The 18,154-nt window shown below is 49.2% G+C and overlaps 1 protein-coding gene across 3 annotated transcripts in view; it reads right to left on the reverse strand.

Annotated features, from left to right (window-relative positions):
* Positions 1-17,240, reverse strand: part of GGTA1 (glycoprotein alpha-galactosyltransferase 1 (inactive)) — a 78,861-nt gene extending 61,621 nt beyond the window's left edge. The window contains exons 1-2 of one of the 3 annotated variants that reach the window (XM_019970740.2): positions 16,921-17,237; positions 6,889-6,983 (exon numbers count right to left, since the gene is read on the reverse strand). The gene's annotated coding sequence lies outside the window, so the exon portion shown is untranslated. Of the gene's footprint in view, positions 1-6,888; positions 6,984-16,920 lie in introns of all 3 variants that reach the window. The other 2 variants (XM_070799184.1, XM_019970742.2) reach the window with 2 other exon arrangements.
* Between the last annotated feature and the right edge of the window lie 914 nt (positions 17,241-18,154).

The following is an 18,154-nucleotide window of genomic DNA, read 5'->3' on the forward strand; positions in this document are numbered from 1 at the left end:
TTACCTACCTTGGGGCAACTAAGTCCATGTGCTGCATACTACAGAGTCTATGGGCTCTGGAGCCTGCGCCCCATAACTAGAGAGCTGAAACTAAGACCTGACACGGCCATAAAAAATTCTTTTTTAAAAAGAGTGACTATGTGTATAACTGATTCACTTTGCTATACAGCAGAAACTAACACAACACTGTAAATCAACTATAATCCAATAAAAATTAATTTTAAAAAATATTTTCTTAAGTGGCCCAAGTTTTCAACAATAAAGTAATTGTTAAATATACTATGAAACATTTAGATCAAATTGCCAACATCCATTTTATCCCAGAAAAACATCTACTTCTGCTCCACTGACTACGCTAATGCCTTTGACTGTGTGGATCACAACAAACTGGAAAATTCTTAAAGAGATGAGAATACCAGACCACCTTACCTGCCTCCTGAGAAACCTGTATGCAGGTCAAGAAGCAACAGTTAGAACCAGACATGGAACAACGGACTGGTTCCAAATTAGGAAAGGAAGTACACCAAGGCTGTCACCCTGCTTATTTAACTTCTATGCAGAGAACATCATGCAAAACTCCAGACTGGATGAATCACAAGTTGGAATCAAGATCGCTGGCTGAAATATCAACAACCTCAGATATGCAGATGATACCACCCTAATGGCAAAAAGCGAAGAGGAACTAGAGTCTCATGATGAAGGTGAAAGAGGAGAGTGAGAAAGCTGGCTTAAAACTCAACATTCAAAAAACTAAGATTATGGCATCCGGTCCCATCACTTCATGGCAAATAGAAGGGGAAAAAATGAAAACAGAAGCAGATTTTATTTTCTTGGTCTCCAAAATCACTTTGGACAATAACTGCAGCCATAAAGTTAAAAGATGCTTGCTCCTTGGAAGGAAAGCTATGACCAACCTAGACAGCATATTAAAAAGCAGAGATGTCACTTTGATGACAAAGGTCCGTTTAGCCAAAGCTATGTTTTTCCAGTAGTCATGTATAGATGTGAGAGTTGGACCAAAAAGAAGGCTGAGTGCTCAGGAATTGACGTTTTTGAACTGTGGTGTTGGACAAGACTCTTGAGAGTCCCTTGAACTGCAAAGAGCTCAAACCAGTCAATCCTAAAGGAAATCAACCCTGAATATTCATTAAAAGGACTGATGCTGAAGCTCCAATACTTTGGCCACCGATGCGAAGAGCTGACTCATTGGAAGAGACCCTGATGCTGAGAAAGACTGAGTAAGAGAAGGGGGTGACAGAGGATGAGATGGCTGGATGGCATCACCGACTGAGTAGAAATGAATTTGAGCAAACTCCAGGAGTTAGTGAAGGACAGGGAAGCCTGGTGTGCTGCAGTCCATGGGGTTGCAAAGAGTTGGACACACTTAGGGAGTGAACAACAACAAATACAATAAAGCATTACAGAATTTAAAAAAAAAAAAAAAGAGTGCTCTCCCATTCCTGCCCACATCCACCCCAGCCTCAGCTTCTCAACTGAGCAACCGAGGGAGGTGAACCGAAGCACTGATTAGATCTCTGCCAGCTCACACATTCTATGATTGTATCATCTCAAAAAGAACAAAAAAAAAACTAAACCAACCCAACCCTAAAAGCAAAACCAAAACCCTGGGTGATCCCAGAGCCCTCTGTGACTTCGGCCAGGTTCTTACACTTGGTGGGCCTTGGTGCCCCTGTCTACAAGAATGAAACACTTAGGGACAACGTTGCAGCAATTACCCCGTCCAACAATTCAAATTCCCGAAAGGAAGGGCCTTCCTCCCCTTGCCCTTCCTCAGGGCTCTACCACAACCCAGGCTCACAAACAGGAAATGTGACATCCAGGCACGGTTGGGCCACTTGTTTCTCTACAGCCTGGAGGGGCCAGCAAGGGAGCCAAGAGTTTCTGAACTTTTCCAGCTAAATCCTGGACTCTGTACCCAGGACCTCCCTCAAGCAGTGTAGGTGGAGGGGCACTGCTGGGATCTGCCTGGACCTCCCAGGCCCTGTGTGACCCCAGAGAAGCCTCCACCCCTCTCTGGGCCTGGGTCTCTCCACCTGTTGAGCAAGAAGCCTGGGCTGGGGGCTCTGCCAGCTCCCGGCTCGCTCTGCAGTCTTCTTTCTGAAGACAGTGTGCAGCTTTGAGGAAGGGTACCGTCATCTTGCCCGTATCTGAGTCTCAAATCTCTCCCTTACCATGTGGCCCTGGGGAATCGCTGAATCTTTCTGTGCTTCATTTCCTCACTTATAAACTGGGTTTCTGGGTGATGAAAAGGCAGGGCTCCTGTAAAGCTCCAAGACCAGCATCCGGAGTGAGTGTTCAGTAAACGTGAGCTGTTACTGTTTGGTGATGTCTCTGGTTTCTGAATTGCTCCTCATCCCGGTTTGCCATCTGGAGAAGGAGCAAGCTGAGCCCTGAGAGCCCCACTGGCCCTGCGGTGCGTGCCCAAGTCCTGGCCCTCAGGAAAAGCAAGTCCGAATCTCAGTGTGAGCCAAGCGTGGTAGAAACACAGAACTGTGTAAACAACAACAACAACACCCTACGATGCTGCCCCAAAGCAGATGAACTGGGAGATCAGCTGCTCCCTGGGGTTGCTGGTGCCCAAGGAGGCTGCACCCAGAGTCAGTAGTCGAGGGGTGGGCCCATTCCCAGCTTGCCCTGGGGGATGGGGGACAACCTGAGGGAAGTGGGAGTTGGCGGTAAGATGCAGCAGAAGATATGGCCTTGGTTTATCTCTGTTCCTTCTGCCCAGAACCTTCCAGGGAAGAGGAGGCTGAATTCAGTCAGATCAGCCCCCAGGGAAACAGACAACAGAGAAGAGACAGGCAGACTCCCTAGACAGCAATGGGTGGCCTCTTCCCTGGGGACAGGGACGTGTGCTCCTCACAGGGAGAGTCCCAAACCCTGTCCAGCCTCACCTGCAAAAGGAAAAGTGAAAGTGAAAGTCACTCGGTCGTGTCCGACTCTTTGCAACCCCATGGACTATACAGTCTGTGGAATTCTCTAGGCCAGAATACTGGAATGGGTAGCCTTTCCCTTCTCCTGGGGATCTTCCCAACCCAGGGATTGAAGCCGGGTCTCCCGCATTGCAGGCGGATTCTTTACCCACTGAGCCACAAGAGAAGCCCAAGAATACTGGAGTGGGTAGCCTATCCCTTCTCCAGGGCATCTTCCCAACCCAGGAATCAAACCGGGATCTCCTGCAGGTGTATTTTCCTGATAGCTCAGTTGGTAAAGAATCCACCAGCAAAAGGAGGAGACTCAAATACCTGTTTCCACCAGCCGCTGAGAGTGTCGAAGTGTGGCTACAAATGGATGCAACCGGCCTCAAACTCTCTGCTGCCCCTGAACTGGCAGGTCCTGGCTCGCGCTCTCTGTCTGCACAGCCCAGGAGGTTGGGCTGGGGCCAGTCATGGCCGCTCAAGAGAAGCCACGCTGCACTCAGTGCGAAAAGCTGTCCTCAGAAGAGAAGAATAAAACCGACGGTCCTAAGAACCAGTGCACGGGCTTTCACCCTTGAGGATGCTCAGCTAAGAATCCCTGTTGGGCTGCACTGTGGGTAAGGGATGCCTTTATCAGGTATAGACCTTTTAGAGCTTACGGAAACCCTGGGGGTCTCTGCTCCAACTCTTTTATAGATAAAGAGGCTCAAGGAAAGATGCACCCTTAGGGGATCAACATATACACACTATCCAAAATCACTGCAGATGGTGACTGCAGCCATGAAATTAAAAGACGCTTACTCCTTGGAAGGAAAGTTATGACCAACCTAGATAGCATATTCAAAAGCAGAGACATTACTTTGCCAACAAAGGTCCGTCTAGTCAAGGCTATGGTTTTTCCTGTGGTCATGTATGGATGTGAGAGCTGGACTGTGAAGAAGGCTGAGCGCCGAAGAATTGATGCTTTTGAACTGTGTTGTTGGAGAAGACTCTTGAGAGTCCCTTGGACTGCAAGGAGATCCAACCAGTCCATTCTGAAGGAGATCAGCCCTGAGATTTCTTTGGAAGGAATGATGCTAAAGCTGAAACTCCAGTACTTTGGCCACCTCATGTGAAGAGTTGACTCATTGGAAAAGACTCTGATGCTGGGAGGGATTGGGGGCAAGAGGAGAAGGGGAAGACAGAGGATGAGATGGCTGGATGGCATCACCTACTCAATGGACGTGAGTCTGAGTGAACTCCGGGAGTTGGTGATGGACAGGGAGGCCTGGCGTGCTGCGATTCATGGGGTCGCAAAGAGTCGGACACGACTGAGCAACTGATCTGATCTGATCTGATCCCTGGTGGCTCAGATAGTGAAGAATCTGCCTGCAATGCAGGAGACCTGGATTCAATCCTTGGGTTGGGAAGACCCCCCTGGAGAAGGGAATGGCAACCCACTACAGTATTCCTGCCTGGAGAATTTCATGGATAAGAGGAACCTGGCAGGCTACAGTCCATGGAGTTGCAAAGAGTCAGACACAATTGAGCAACTAACACACACACACATTTGAAATAACCAATAAGAACCTACTGAATAGCACAGGGAACTCTATGCAGTATCTTTTAATAACCTATAAGGGAAAAGAATTTGAATATATATATATATATAAAATATACTGAATCTATTTGCTGTACAGCTGAAACTAACCCAGCACTGTAAAACTACACTCCAGTTTTTTTAAAGATGCACTTTGTACCAGAGGCAAGATTTGAACCCTTGAAGGCTTCTAGCCCTGTCTCTGCTCGTGCATTCGATCCATGGCTATTGAGGGGCAGCTGCACGCATGCGTTGTTCTCAGCACTGGGGATTCAGAGATGAAGCACCCAAGAAGGCCTTTGTTCTCACAGAGCTCACATTCTAGTTGGTAAACAAATAAACAAATCAATAACAATTAACAAGTCATTAAAGACATAATTTCAGGTGGGGACAAGGGTAATAAAGCAAATAGAAGGCTGGCATGTTGGAGACTGCCTCGGGGCAGGGGAAACATGTTTGTGGGGATGATCCATTTTCACTGGGTCCTCTAGGGTCCCCAAGGACCTCCCCAGCCAGCAGCACGCTGGAGCTGGCTCATGCAAGAGCCAGTTGTTAAATCTTCAGGAACTTGGCGAGCAAGTTGTTAAACAAAGTCACTATGAAAAAATTAAATTCTATAAACTCAAGACTAAATAAAATGTAGCCAGATCAAAGACAGTCATCAAAACTCATCACTTCCTAATTGTTTTACTACATGCTATACTCAAGGTTATTTACATCTATTGTAGCTAGATGTAGTGGAGAATACTCTATAGCAGCATGCTCCCCACTCACGGTGGAAATATTTCCACTATGGAAACTGACAAACACAACATACCAGGGTCTTTGTTGTTGTTCTTTGGCCCGTCATATGGCTTGCAGGATCTTGGCTCCCCAACCAGGGATCAAACGCGTGCCCCTACAGCGGGAGTGCAGAGTCCTAACCACTGGCCTGCCAGGGAAGTCCCTGAGCTTTCATTCTTCAGCTGGTCATGAAATATTTAAGGGCACACCATGACCTCCAGCTCTAATCCAGGCCTTCCGTATTTGTGGGAGTCTGTTTTTCCAGGGAGAGAGTGTGGCAGTGTAGTCCAATTCTCCCGGGGCTGTATGTGGGGGCGGTGCCCCAGTCCTGAGGCAGTCAACTTCCCTCTTCCTTTTTTAAGGCTTCCACAGTGACGAAGCTAGTCCAAGATCTTCAAACAGATCTGTCAGTCCCAGGGAAAAAAATTGTTCTCTTCAACAGTAGTATTTAAGGAGGGTCCGTAAGATGGTGATTCATTCCTTCCTTTGTTTGTTTATTTATTTGACACATTAAATCTTATCGTAAGTCTATTGTGAAGGTAAAAATTTAAAGGAACACCCTGCAGAGAACCTGTTTGTATAAATGTGTGTGGTCACTTCTTAATTCCTCTAGATTTTCATATGTTGAGTTTCTTCCTTCAGGAATATAACTGTACTGGTTAATAGCAGAATGAAGTTACTATCACTTCTACTAATAATAATGGTAACAGTAGTTTACACTCACTAGCCCCATGTCAGGCACTAGACACATAGATTATCTTTCAAATCCACATCGACCCATTTTACACATGGGAACATTGAGGCTCAGGGGCTGCATAACTTGACCAAGGCCAAGCTGTCCCTCTGAAAGCTCCCCAGAACACGTTTCCCTCCAGTAGCTATGGCCCCGTGACTCTGCTTACACATGTAGGATTCCATGGCACTACTGGAAGCCCATCTCTGGCAGCTTGGGAGCATTTTGTGATTTCTCAGCTTATCGTCAGGACCCTTCTTTCTCCACCAGAATGGAATGACCTAGACCCTGCCCCTGGCCATTCATCTGCACTTGGAATGCAGAAAAGTGACCTCAGTGTGGTCACTTAGTAGCTCTGTGTCCTAAAGAAGCAGCACCAAGGCTCAGATGCCACTGAAATGTTACAGCGGCTCCAGTGGCAGCAGAAACTACAATTAGCTCCTGTTGGGAGACCCTGAGTGTGCTGTCTGTTGCCCAACCTCTACTAGTTCTGGGCAGCTTGCTTTTCCAGCTTCCCCAGGGATACCATGAGCAACAGCAAAAAAATCCTTCCAATGCACGCCTCCTCTGCCTCAGTGAGCTAGAAGCTTCATCCCTTGCTTGCAGCCACGGATTCTCCTGCGTTTCTCAACACATCAGCCTCAAACATTCAGGGAGCTTTTTCATGCCAGGGAATGAATTCCTAAGCACTCAATTAATTTGCACACACACCCCCTCTGCACAGCTCTGGCTAACATGTGAAAATAGTTTGCCATACAAAACACCAATGTACAGACAACCATAGATCAACCTAGAGCATCCAGACCCCTGTCCCTGCTCTCTGGGGGCCATGTTCCCCTTAAAGTAAACCTCACCGTTGATTTTGTGAAGTGTCTCGTCTTTCCGTGCAAATGCCAGGCAAGTTCCTCTTGGGGACAGCTGGCTGGCCACTTGAGGACACGTGGTTTCCCTGACAGAGGAGAAAGGACAGCTGCACTTCTGCACGTAGATGCTGCCAAATACAACGTCACCCCGCTGGGCAGCTGACCCCCCTCAGTGCCCCTCCAGACACCAGGGCCATCTGGATTCGGGAACAGCCCTGGAGAAGATGTGGATGACTGTTTCTCAGGGCCTCCTACCTTTGCCCAAAACACTCTTCCCTCTTCAGCCTCCAAATCCTGCAGGCCACAGTTGGAAGGTCACTTCCTCCAGGAAGCCCTTCCTGATCACTTGCCCTGACAGGTACAGACCCCCTGCCCCCCGCCCACCCCCTACCTTGCCTCCCATGCTTCTCCTTCATGGCTCCCTCTGGGCAATTGGCTATTTAATGACTGTCTCCCAAACTGACTTCCATCTCAGCAGGGAAGCAGGGGAGGGATTGTACCTCTCTGTTTACTGCTAATCTCAGGTGTGTCTAGCAGAGATGCTGAGTACATTCTGGATGCTTTGACCAGCAGTAAATGAAGATCTGGCAGCCCGATGAATGTTGGGTAAGATCTGATTCAAAGCACGAATTTGGCAAGAGGTGCATCTTTCAGAACCACAGTTCCTGGTACCCAAATTCACAGGTGGGAAGCTCAAAGCTTGGGATCTCTCTGTACACTTCAGCAGCTACTTCTCCCTGGCACATTTTTAATTTGAATGTTCATTTCCTGTGGGTTTGGACTTGTCTGCCTTTTGTTTAACAGCAGATAGTGCTCAAAGAGAAGTTTCCTGGATCACAGCCTCAAAACATTTTGTTAACAAGGAAACTGAGGCTCCGACAGTCTCCACGTCCTGTGGGGGAAAGACCAGCTCACTTTCAGCCCAGCACTCTTTTCAGTGACCCCACCCCGACTCACCTTGGCCACCCACCAGCTGGAAGGTCACTTCCTCCAGGAAGCCCTTCCTGATCACTTGTCCTGATGGTACAAACCCCTGCCCCGTGTGGCTAAGACCAGGGCATGTTAAAGTAAGGCTCTGAAAGATAAGACACCTAGACTGGGATGGAGTTGGAAACTTTCTTTAAGAACTAATCACAAGACCTGGCCTCTCCCACCACCCTCTTTCAGCAGCTACTTTGCACTCTGGCTAATTCCAGGCTGCACAGTGCCAGGCAGGAGCCCTCTCTTGGGCTGGGCATGGATCTGCTCCACAGCCCGTGCCCTCCCCTTCCTTTAGAATCACCTTCACTCCCCCTACCCGCAGCCCACCAGGATCTCCAAGTCAAACTGTGTTTGGAGTGAGGACTGGGCTCTCATGCCTCAGTTCTTTCACTTAGTTCTTGAGAACCTTTGGCCAAAAGATCAACACTCTAAGCCTCAGTTTCCCCACACGTAAAATGGGGGGATAATTCCCACTTTGCCAGCTTCACAGGGCTTTCGTGAGCCTCAAGCGAGGTGGATATACGATCTCACTTATCTAACTGGCCATTCGTGTAGAGAACTCTAGGAAGAACAACACTATAGTATTTTTCCATTCCCACCAGGGTCCTGCAGTCAACCCACAACCAGCTGACCCCTTCCAGGGCCCAATCCTCTACTCAGCCTCTCCGCCATGCAACCCTCTTGACCATATCCTTCTAGACATCCTCTCTCCCTCTGCCTTCCCACATGTGCCCCCTCTCTCAGATCACTCACTCTCCAGTTAGGATCCGGTCTGGGGAGCAACTCCATGCTTTTTCCTGCCGTTCACATCTGCCTACCACACATGGCCTGAAACACACCCTGCAGGAAGCTGATGCCCTTACACCCAGATCCCTGGAGAAACCCAGCATGCAGTTTCCCCACGGACACGACATGTAAACACGCAACCTCAGGTCCCCACCCTGCTGCCCTCGCCACCTCTCCTTTAGGAAACTCTATCTGGCGATAAAGCTGGAGCACAGTGCCAGCAAGAGCCCCAGCCAGGTCTGACCAGAGGTAGCCGAGGGTCTGGCGCCTCCACCCCCCATTGCGACAAGCTGAGCAGACCAGCTCTTTGTCTGGAGATTTCTATGACATACTTTTACTTCCTCTTTTTAGAACTGCAAGGAATTTTATAAATAATTCTGCGTTCAGTACACTAAATGATGACCCCCTTGCCTCCATGGTCCAAATGTACATTACTCTTTGATTTCCCAGTCTGACCTACCTGGCCTCTCTCTTGCAGGAGCGAGCATGAAGCTTTTTATCAGCAGAGCTTTTCAGCCCAGGCTCAGAGGGGAGGTATTTTGTTCTAGGTCTGACAGGCAGTAGAGGCGCAAACTCAGTCAGTGGAGGCCACTCTCAGCCAGCAGGGTGAGCCAGGCAAAGAGTACTGTGGTCACGTGCACAGTGGGTTCCAGCAGTTCATGGTCAAGGACGGGAGAGATATGACACGTGACATAATGTGTCAGAGTGTGCATTGCAAGATGCCCAGAGATCCATGTGGGGAAGTGCCTAATTCATGGCGGGGAGCAAGAGGCAGAATGAAGAGACTGGCAGCTTAGAGATGATTAAGCTGGGTCTTGAAGGATGAGTAGGAGTCTGTGAGTAGCTTTTTAGGGGAGGAGGGAATGGTGTTCTAAGCAAAGGAAGCAGATGGGGAAAAGCCCAGAGGTACCAAACCAGGAGAGGGTTTCAGGAATTACAGTAGTTCCCTGAGGCTGGAGCAGAAGTTCCAAGAGGTGGGGTGGTGAGGGTGATGAGAGCTTCAGAGAGTAGCTCATGCAAGACCTTGCATATCACCTAGAGGAATATGTGCTGTATCTGGAGAGCAGAGGGGAGCCTTGGAAAGATGGACAATGCCAATCATCTAGTGTCTAGAAAGAGGACTTGGGTTGCTGGGACAGGATATGAGGAGGGTGCTAGTTTAGAGCAGAGAACAGGGAGTGCCCGGCAGCAGGGCTCTCAGTTAAGGAGGGTTGCATGCCAACTCAGCAGGGGCAGTTGGGTTGGAAGTAAAGGAACTCTCTGCAGAACTGGTAAAGAGGTGGAATTACCTGAACTATATTAGATTGTGGGGGCTGCAAGAGAATGATGGTGTCCAGATAGAGGGATATAAAGACTTGAAAGGCCATTGCCATGCTTGAAAAAAGGGGAACAATGGAGCCAAAGAGCAGTGGTGCACTGAAGATTAGTTTGGAGAGTTAAAGACAGGTGCAGATCTGTTTGAAGGGGTTTCTAATAAATATATGTGGTCAGGTGGATTGCTGGTCCTAAGCATCCATTCTGGACCAATAGGCAGAGCATGTATCTCCATCCCATTGACTCTAGACTTGGTCACATGACTGTCTTTGATGAATGGAATATGGATAGAAGTGATCACATGCCAGTGCAGCCACTTTAAGAAACATCACATCATCTCTTTCTCCCTCCAGCTCTCACCATAAAATAACACATATCAGGTAGAAGCAGCAACTTCAGCCTGGGTTCTGGGAGGAGAGGATACACAGAGCAGACAGTCTGCCTGGCTGGAACCCAATGCAAGTCTACAAAACCATGTAGTCTTGACTGCCCTCCAGCTGACATGTAGCATGAGTAGTAAAGAAACCTTTGTGGTCATAAACTAAGAGTCAGTGATGGGGGGATGTTTGTTATGCAGCATTAACTGCAGCCAAAGCTGATATATGCTATATATATGAGACAAGAAGGGAACAGATGGTGAAGAACCTCACATGTCATGATTAGGAGTTGTGCACATGGAGGGTCAACAGAATTTTGTAGGTGATGAAACTTCTCCATCTTTTTCAAAGCCAACCCTCCTCATTCCTTCCTACTCCTCCCAGTACCTCACTCTATCAGCCATCCCTGCCCTCTCCTGGACTGAATCCTTCCCCTGAGCTTATATTTCACTTGTCTTTTCCATCTAAAATCCTTTTCTTCACCCTCTCTTCCTTCAACTATAGCTCAATCGCTCCCCTGACTTTCTCAAACAAACTTCCTCAAAGAGTTGATTCTACTCACCATCTCCACTTCTTTCTCTATCACCTACCAGCAATCTAGCTTACCTGCCCTCCACTCCACCAAAACTACTCACAGTATATTCCAGTAATCTCTTAATTGCTCAATGCCATCCAGAGATCAAATTGCCAACATCCACTGGATCATCAAAAAAGCAAGAGAGTTCCAGAAAAGCATCTATTTCTGCTTTATTGACTATGCCAAAGCCTTTGACTGTGTGGATCACAATAAACTGTGGAAAATTCTGAAAGAGATGGGAATACCAGACCACCTGACCTGCCTCTTGAGAAACCTGTATGCAGGTCAGGAAGCAACAGTTAGAACTGGACAGGAACAACAGACTGGTTTCAAATAGGAAAAGGAGTATGTCAAGGCTATATATTTTCACCCCGCTTATTTAACTTATATGCAGAGTTCATCATGAGAAACACTGGACTGGAGGAAGCACAAGCTAGAATCAAGGTTGCAGGGAGAAATATCAATAACCTCAGATATGCAGATGACACCACCCTTATGGCAGAAAGTGAAGAAGAACTAAAGAGCTTCCTGATGAAAGTGAAAAAGGAGAGTGAAAAATTTGGCTTAAAGCTCAACATTCAGAAAACTAAGATCATAGCATCCAATCCCATCACTTCATGGCATCCAGTCCCATCACTTCATGGCAAACAGATGGGGAAACAGTGGAAACAGTGACTGACTTTATTTTTCTGGGCTCCAAAATCACTGCAGATGGTGACTGCAGCCATGAAGTTAAAAGACACTTACTCCTTGGAAGAAAAGTTATGACCAAACAAGACAGCATATTCAAAAGCAGAGACATCATTAGTTTGCCAACAAAGGTCTGTCTAGTCAAGGCTATGGTTCTTCCAGTGGTCGTGTATGGACGTGAGAGTTGGACTGTGAAGAAAGCTGAGCGCAGAAGAATTGATGCTTTTAAACTGTGTTGTTGGAGAAGACTCTTGAGAGTCCCTTGGACTGCAAGGAGATCCAACCAGTCCACTCTAAAGGAGATCAGTCCTGGGTGTTCATTGGAAGGACTGATGCTGAAGCTGAAACTCCAATACTTTGGCCACCTGATGTGAAGAGCTGACTCATTTGAAAAGACCCTGATGTTGGGAAAGATTGAGGGCAGGAGGAGAAGGGGATGACAGAAGATGAGATGGTTGGATGGCATCACTGACTCAATGGACATGGGTTTGGGTGGACTCCCGGAGTTGGTGATAGACAGGGAGGCCTGGCATGCTGCGGTTCATGAGGTCGCAAAGAGTCAGACATGACTGAGCGACTGAACTGAACTGATCCAGTCCTTATCTTCCTAGATTGTTCCACAACAGTTAGCTTTGAACTAAATTCAGTATCTCGTTGCTCAACCTCAGACATTCCTCTTTCTGTATTCTCTTAGCTAGTGGCACAATTATTCATTCAGTGATCCCTGACAGAAAGCCAAAAGGAGATAATGAATTCTGTTCTGGATTTGTCCAGTCTGCATTGCCTTTGGGACATCCAAGGAGAGATACCCAAAGGGCAGTTAAACATGTGAACTGGGGGCTTACAATAGAGATCTGAACTGGAGATAAAGATGATTGTTATAGAGGTAGCATGAGTCAACTTGCCTATTTACAGAGTACAAGGACCAGATCTTTAAATCTCCATTCTCACATGAGAGAGCTCTTTCCTGAGCCCATAAATTCCTATTCCTAAAATCACAATTCCAGCCACCATTTGGTCCCTTTCCTCAGGAGTCATGCCTCACAATGGCCTCCACTGTTGTTGCTGCTGTTCAGTCGCTAAGCCATGTCGGACTCTTCGCAATTCCAGGGACTGTAGCTCGCCAGGCTCCTCTGTCCTTCACTATCTCCCCAAGTTTGCTCAGATTCATGGCCATTGAGTCAGTGATGCTAACCAACCATCTCATCCTCTGCTGGCCCCTTTTCCTTTTGCCTTCAGTCTTTCTTAACATCAGGGTCTTTTCCAGTGAGTTGGCTCTTTGCATCTTATTTCATATTCTTCACCGTGATCATGTTGTGTTCTCCAAGAACTCTTAAAATTCTATCATAAAAATAGAAGGTATAAAATACTACTACCCAGGCACTAAAAAAGGCTAAAACAAAAAAGATGGACAATACCAAATCTTGACAAGGATGTGGAATAATTATGTCTTATGCTTTGCTGTGGGAATGTAAAATGGTACCCTCTATGATCCCACAATTTCACTACTAAGTGATAACAAATGACCACAAAAGACTTCTCTAAGAAATAATAAAAAAAGTTGGCTTAAAACTCAACGTTCAGAAAACGAAGATCATGGCATCTGGTCCCATCAGTTCATGGGAAATAGATGGGGAAACAGTGGAAACAGTGTCAGACTTTATTTTGGGGGGCTCCAAAATCACTGCAGATGGTGACTGTAGCCATGAAATTAAAAGACGGTTACTCCTTGGAAGGAAAGTTATGACCAACCTAGATAGCATATTCAAAAGCAGAGACATCACTTTGCCAACAAAGGTCCGTCTAGTCAAGGCTATGGTTTTTCCAGTGGTCATGTATGGATGTGAGAGTTGGACTGTGAAGAAGGCTGAGCGCCGAAGAATTGATGCTTTTGAACTGTGTTGTTGGAGAAGACTCTTGAGAGTCCCTTGGACTGCAAGGAGATCCAACCTGTCAATTCTGAAGGAGATCAGCCCTGGGATTTCTTTGGAAGGAACGATGCTGAAGCTGAAACTCCAGTACTTTGGCCACCTCATGTGAAGAGTTGACTCATTGGAAAAGACTCTGATGCTGGGAGGGAGTGGGAGCAGGAGGAGAAGGGGATGACAGAGGATGAGATGGCTGGATGGCATCACTGACTCGATGGATATGAGTCTGAGTGAACTCTGGGAGTTGGTGATGGACAGGGAGGCCTGGCGTGCTTCAATTCATGGGGTCACAAAGAGTCGGACATGACTGAGTGACTGAACTAAACTGAACTGAACTGAAGAAATAATAGCCCAAACTGGAAATAACTCAAATATCCATCAACAGGAGAATAAATATGCAATGATGGTATATCCATAAAATGGAATACTACTCAGCACTAAAAAGGAACAAACTACTCATATACACAACAACATGGGTGAATTTAACAAACACTACACCAAGTGAAATAAGCCAGACGTGAAAAAGACATACAATACAATTCCATTTATGTGATGTTCCAGAGCAGGCAAAATTAATCAGTGATGAAGAAAATCACCAACTGGTTGCTTGGAAGGGTGGAAGGAAAATTCACTACAAATGGGAACCTTCTGCTGCTGCTGCTGCTGCTGCTGCTGCTAAGTCACTTCAGTCATGTCCAACTCTGTGCGACCCCATAGACAGCAGTCCACCAGGCTCCGCCATCCCTGGGCAATTCATATCTCATATCTCATTTTGGGTGGTGGTTACATGAGTGCAAACAACTGTCAAACCATGGTAAACCTAGCACTTACAATCTGTGAATTTTATTGTACGAAAATTATAGTTTAGTTAAAACTTAGCAAAACAAAAAAATTGTAAAGTATCTAGAAAATAAAAACTAAAATAATGAGAATATACAGGGCAGAAAAGGTGGCTCAATGGTAAAGAAGTTCGATCACTGGGTCAGGAAGATCCCCTGGAGGAGGAAATGGCAACCCATTCCAGTATTTTTGCCTGGAGAATCCCATGGACAGGGGAGCCTGGCAGGATGCAGTCCATGGGGTCGCAAAAGAGTCCAATTCGACTTAGTGATTGAGTGCCCACAAATGCACAGGGCAGAAAACATTCAGTTAAAATACAAGTATATTTATGCTATGGATACACCTATATAAATGTCAGTCCCCCCCACCTTAACCTAGTCCCCCTTTCAGTCTTTCTCCCCTCACTCTTGCCCCAATCTCCATGACAATTGCCCGTTAATCAGTTTCTAGCCATCCTAAGAGATGATGCAATGCAAAGAGCAGAAGCCTTAGAGACAGAGCTGCTTTCAAATCCCAGCTGCAATTTAGGAACTGAGTGCCCACCAGCAAGTTACTTGGTCTCTCAGCCTACACTGCCTCAATGATAAAGTCGGTTGATACCCGTTGGGCTGGGCTAAGCAAGCTGCAGTGTGCTGATTAGTTTCTGGAGAACCTAATTCTTTTGACCTCAGCCTGTGAAACCAAACTATATGTGAAAGACTCGCTGAAGGACTGGAAAAGCTTAGCAAGGAGACTCCTGGGCTGTTTCTCCCCTGAAGGTAGAGAGGTGGCCCTGGGGGTCCTGGAGTTAGGGTCTGGGTGGGCCAATGCTAAAAGCTCAGAGCCACCAGGGCCAGGAAAAGGTGTTCCTGACCAATGACTAAGGTCACAGGTTTCCTGGCAAGGCTTGGCCACTGGTGGGTCTTGCCCAAATCACTTTGCACACCTCTAGATTCAGTTGCTACACCAAAAGGGCCCAGATCACACTGGATCTGAAGAATCTGATACTGAAAACAGCCTCCAGGGTTTCCCAGTATCTAGAGGAGGCAAAATCAGACCTGAACTGGTTCTGTCTGAAAGATGGAAGGGAAAGATCAGCGCCCTGCTGCCCAGCCTCCCCCCACCACCACCACCATGGTGTCCCTTGAGCCAGGACTCTAGGCCTCTCAGGGGCAAAGTTTGAAATCCCCCTAACCAGATGAACCCGAGGGACGTCTTCAGCTAGCTTGTTCAGTCATTGTGCACCTGTTCCATGTAACAATAACTAAGAATCTGCACCTGCCCCCTCCCCCCTCAATGTGGTAGGGAAGGCAAGGAAGACCCAGAAATGATTCCCAGGAAGGAAGAAAGAACTTCGTGCAGCCCAAGAGGTGCAGAAGGACGATAGAACACCCACAACCTTCCCCCAGGTACACGCGACCCCCCACCCACCCCAGCCCCTCTGCCCTTGGCATTTCCTCACTCACAGCTGTCTCTATTTCGTGGTCGCAGAAACGGAGGCTCTCCCTGGGAAAGGGTTTCCCGCCTAGGAAGCAGCGAGGCCAGATGCTCCCCGCCCCACCTCCGGCCCCTTGAGACCCACCCATTTCTAAGTAAACGGAGGAGGCCACGAGGCCTGCTGAGGAGGAGCGCAAACGACAAGCAAAGCCACCAACGCCGCCGCAGGGGCTCGGGTCTCGCCTCCGCAGAGAGGAGCGCGCTGGCTGACAAACCTCCGCGTATTCGTCCCTCCCCTCCCCGGCCCGCGGGAAGAATGGGAATCTCAAGTCGCTCTGCTTGCTCTCTTTGCGTGCTGACATTTTTTTCCACTTTACTGTTTCTTGGACGCCTTTCAAGAGTTTGTGCAATCATTCTGTTTAGCTGCTTTTCTGCCATTTTCAAACGCAGGGTGGTGTCCCTTTGGAGTGGGAACGTGGTGGTCTGAAGACTTGAAGGGCCCGGATCGCGTCCCATCACCCCGCCGCCTCCGGCCTCGTAGCTGCCAAAGTTACTACGTTTGAAACTTTCCCCGTGCTGGGTGTTGGGCTTGGTTCTCGGCTTTCTGAGCTCCTCGACCTCTCCCTCTCGGCGCCCCGGCTCTGAGGGGTTCCTGCGCCCCTCCCTTACCCTCCCAGGAGCCCCCTTCCTGGAGGGATCCTCTTCCCAACCCTGTCCAGGGCGAGGGCGCCCCTTCCCACCTCCTGCCCCGTAGATGAGGCAGAGCCTTCCCTCCTTCCGAGACTTCCTCGGTGGTCCCGCCCTGCGCCCCCTGAACCTGCCTTCTCCCTCCTCCACTCCCCCGGACCCCGTGGGAAGCCCTGCCCGCAGCCCTTCAAGAGGCCCGAGTCCGGAAAGCTGGGCAGAGGCTGAGACGGGGACGGGATGGGACAGAGACCGGGTCAGAGTTGGGCACCGCGGGAGCGATCAGAACAAAAGCGGGGACACGGGCAGGGCAGCAACAGGGCAGGGCCGGCGCGGCGGCCCGTCCTCTCGTCGCGCCGCCCGCACCCGGCTCCAGCCCCCCGGGGGCTCGCGGGCTCAGGGGCGTGGGGTGGCGCCTCGCGGGACCCACCTGATCCGCAGAAGCTGGGCGCGCTGGGGGCTGGCCGGCGCCTCGGCTCCCCGGCGGCGTCCTCGGCTGCCGGAACAGTCGGCGCGCTGCCTCCTCCCGAGCCCCGCGGGGCGTGCCGGGGCGGGGTGTGCCGCCTGCGCTCCCGTCGGCCGGCCGCCGGGCGCTCCTCCGGGGCGGCGGGCAGGGGCGCGAGGGAGCCGGCGGGCGCTGGGCAGCGGGCTGCACGCTCCCAGCTCGGCCCGGCCCCCGGTGTTTGTGCAGAGCGGGTCCCGCCCCGGACTCGGCCGCTGGGAGGCCCGGCGCGCTAGTGCGCGAGTGCCGGTGCGCGTGTGTGTCTGGTGGCAGGGCGGCGCAGGGGAGTGTTTGTTTCATTTTCACTCAGGCAGAAAAAAGCCTGAAACCAGCAAAAAAAGAAAAGACAATCCCTGGTGAGGGTGGCTGGGCCTCTTTGCCTTCTTGGGCCTGCGCGTGGTGGGGGTGGCCGTGGGGCGGGGGCTGGGGGGGGGTGGTGGGGGACCCGGAGCTTCGGACGGTGGGGTTGGGTCTGTCACCCAGGACCGCGGGGAGGGGCCCCGAAGCCCTGGCGCCCCGCCAGACACGAGGGAAGAGGAGAGCCTGGGAGGTCTGATCCACTGTTTGTTTCCTGGGGAAGGAAGGGTGCAGATGACAGCGACAGGCCGGCAGGCAGGAGCCACTCTCGCCGGAGCCCCCCACATCCGGAGCTCCGAATGGGAGGGGCTGGCCACTGAGCACCTAGCGCCGGCCCTGCCAGGGTTTGTTCGCAGACTTAGTAGTCTTCGGGCCCAGAGTTCCTCAAACAGAATTCTGCACAGGCCCTGTGGTTCACCACTAGAATTATTTTAGAACAGAACTAGAAAACAAATTAAAAAAAAAAAAATCTATTTCAAAGTTTGTGCTTCTGAGCCCGGGCGTGACTACCTTTCACTTCTGGTGAGTTGATGTAGGCACATCCGGCTGACTTAGTTCTGTGCTGGTGGCCACAACAATCATCTCACTTCTTGGTTTCCAGACCATATATTTTGCTGCTGCAAAACTCAGAATTTTATTTGGCGGGGATCATTTGCCTTTGAACTTCAACTTCAGGGGCTAAGAAATTAGCTTCTTAAATATTTTAACGCGTTGAAACTGTAATTTGACACCATGAAAATGGCACAGAGCCTGAGTATAATGTATCATTTTAATTGTTTCATGCTAATGAGAAAAGAACAGAGCC

This window comes from Bos indicus, chromosome 11 (genome assembly GCF_029378745.1).
Source record: "Bos indicus isolate NIAB-ARS_2022 breed Sahiwal x Tharparkar chromosome 11, NIAB-ARS_B.indTharparkar_mat_pri_1.0, whole genome shotgun sequence".
Lineage (NCBI taxonomy): Eukaryota > Metazoa > Chordata > Mammalia > Artiodactyla > Bovidae > Bos > Bos indicus.